We start from the raw sequence: 2,583 nt of genomic DNA on the forward strand, positions 1-2,583 counted from the left end.
GGTTTGGGACACATCATATAGGAGAACTGGACACATGATATTGGGAGTGAGTAAGAGCAGAGTACAGTGGCATACATGGATGAGGTTGTCTACAAAGCCAGGTATGGTGCTCCACACCTCTAATCCCAGAACTCAGGAGGGGAGGCAGGAAGATGAGGGGTTTGAGGTCACCCTTCACTATGCAGTGAGTTAAAAGTTAGCCATAGCTATGTGTAATCCTATTCAAATAATAAATAAATAAATAAATAAATAAATAAATAAATAAATAAATAAATAAATAAATAAAATGAGGGACTGGAGAGAGGGCCTGGTGTTTAGGAGCTCTTGCTGCTTTTGCAGGGGACCCAGGTTCAGTTCCCAGCACTCACATGATGGCCCAAAACCATCTGCAGATGCAATCCAAGAGTATCCAATGCTCCCTTTCAGTCCCCAAGAGCACTAGGCAGGGACATTTATACAGACATATAAACAGACAAAACATTCACACATATAAAATAAATTGCAATTTCAAAAATCTAAATCAAAATTATATATATTATAATATATAATACATATTTTGAAAATTTGACTGGGCAGTGGTGGTGCACACCTTTAATCCCAGCCCTCAGGAGGCAGAGGCAGGTGGATCTCTGTGTGTTCAAGGCCAGCCTGGTCTACAGAGCAAGTTCCAGGACAGGCCCCAAAGTTACAGAGAAACCCTGTCTTGAAAAAAATTTTTTGCACTAAGATGCCAAAGAAAATGCTCCTGCGCTTCCTGTCTGTCTCTATGGCAGTCCAGACTGAATTGGAGAGTACATGTATATGGAAAAAAATTTTTGAAAATAGATACATTGTGTTATAGCTAAATTGACCCAATTCAGATATGCATGACTTTTTTTTTCCTAGACAGGGTTTCTCTGTGTAGCTTTGGAGTTTGCCCTGGAACTAGTTCTTGTAGGCCAGTCTAGCCTCGAACTCACAGAGATCCACCTGTCTCTGCTTCCAAGTGCTGGGATTAAAGGCGTGTGTCACCACCACCAGGCAACTTCTTAGTTTTAAAGAGATTTTGTGGGCTGGAGAGATGGTTAAGAGCAGTGCCTGCTCTTCCAGAGGTCCTGAGTTCAATTCCCAGCAACCACATGGTGGCTCACAGCCATCTGTAATGAGGTCTGGTGCTCTCTTCTGGCCTACAGGCATACACACAGACAGAATGTTGTATACATAATAAATAAATAAATATTTAAAAAAATAAAGAGATTTTGTTTTTCAGTTTTGTCTGTGTGTGTCTGTAGACGTGTTTGGGGCACTGCCCAAGGAGGCAGGGGCCCTGGTTTCCCTGGAACTGGAGTTGCAGGTGGTTGTGAGCATGGATGGTGGGAACCAAACCCAGCTCCTCTATAGGAGCACTGTGTGCTCTAAACTCCTCCCCATCTTATCACATTGTTTTCTGAGACAAGGTTGCATATAGTCCAGGTTGGCTTTGAACTCATTACCTAGCCAAAAACAACCTTGAATTCCTGATTTCCCTGCCACCTCTTCCCATATGCTAAGTTACAGGCTGAAGCCACCATGGATAGAACCTAGGGCTTTATCATGCTGGGCAAGCATCCTACTCCTAAGCGACATTCCCAGCCCTCATCAAATATCCTGTTGCCACAAGAACATTTGAAATCTATCGTCTTAGTCATTTTATTTTTAAATTAAAAAATATTGCTATTGGAAGGTGGGCTGGAGAGATGGTTCAGCAGTTAAGAGCACTGGCAGAGGGTCCGGGTTCAGTTCCCAGCACCCACATGGCGGCTCACAACTGTCTATCATTTCAGTTCCAAGGGTTCTGATATCTTCATACCAGTGTGTGTAAAATAAAGCTAAGTAAATTATTAAAATATTATTATTGTTTCATGTGATATTTTGTTGGGAGGGCACACATGCCATGACACAAGCAGAAGTCAGAGACATTTGATCAGTTCTTACCTTCAGTTGAGGGTTCTGGGGCTTGAACTCAAGTTGTCACACTTACAAAACATGAGTTTTTATTGGCAGAGCCCTCTCCTGCTCTCTTGGGAACACTGATTTTTACTGTAGCCAGGTGTTGCCCAATAGAGTGCCTGAAGCCACTACTTACCCCTCTGACATTTTGTATCCCCTGAACAATACTCTCCAGTCCCCAACCCCAGCCCAGACCTTGTTCCCCACCATGATTGCCCTCAGTGTCTGTGAATCAAATACAATGTATTTTTAAAGAACAAAACTATTATTAGTCTAAGTGGGTAAATCTGCAGAAGTAATATGTTAGATAATAGAGAGTCGATGGAATTAGCAATGTTTTAGCTATTCTAAGTAGGGGTATTCATGTAGCAGAATGTTCTTGATGGAGAAACATTAAGTGTTTCAGGACTGAAACATTTTGATTCTGTCACTTAGTCTTAAGTGGGTTGAAGGAGGTACTAAGGCTTTGAATCCCACAAAAGGTAACACCGGCATTCATTGTCCTACTGATTGAGCTCCCTGGCAAGAGTGATGACTTTCTAAATAATCGATGGGAAAGCATCAACTACATTTTTCTATTAAGACGTCTACCATGCTTTGAACAATGACTGGAGT

At 41.9% G+C, this 2,583-nt stretch overlaps 1 non-coding gene across 1 annotated transcript; it reads left to right on the top strand.

Annotated features, from left to right (window-relative positions):
• Positions 1-698: 698 nt before the first annotated feature.
• LOC125405204 (small nucleolar RNA SNORA31) lies at positions 699-799 on the top strand. The gene has a single exon (XR_007233501.1). It is a non-coding gene; the product is annotated as a small nucleolar RNA SNORA31 (small nucleolar RNA).
• Positions 800-2,583: the final 1,784 nt, after the last annotated feature.

The sequence above is a fragment of the Myodes glareolus genome, chromosome 1 (assembly GCF_982192425.1).
Source record: "Myodes glareolus chromosome 1, mMyoGla1.1, whole genome shotgun sequence".
NCBI lineage: Eukaryota > Metazoa > Chordata > Mammalia > Rodentia > Cricetidae > Myodes > Myodes glareolus.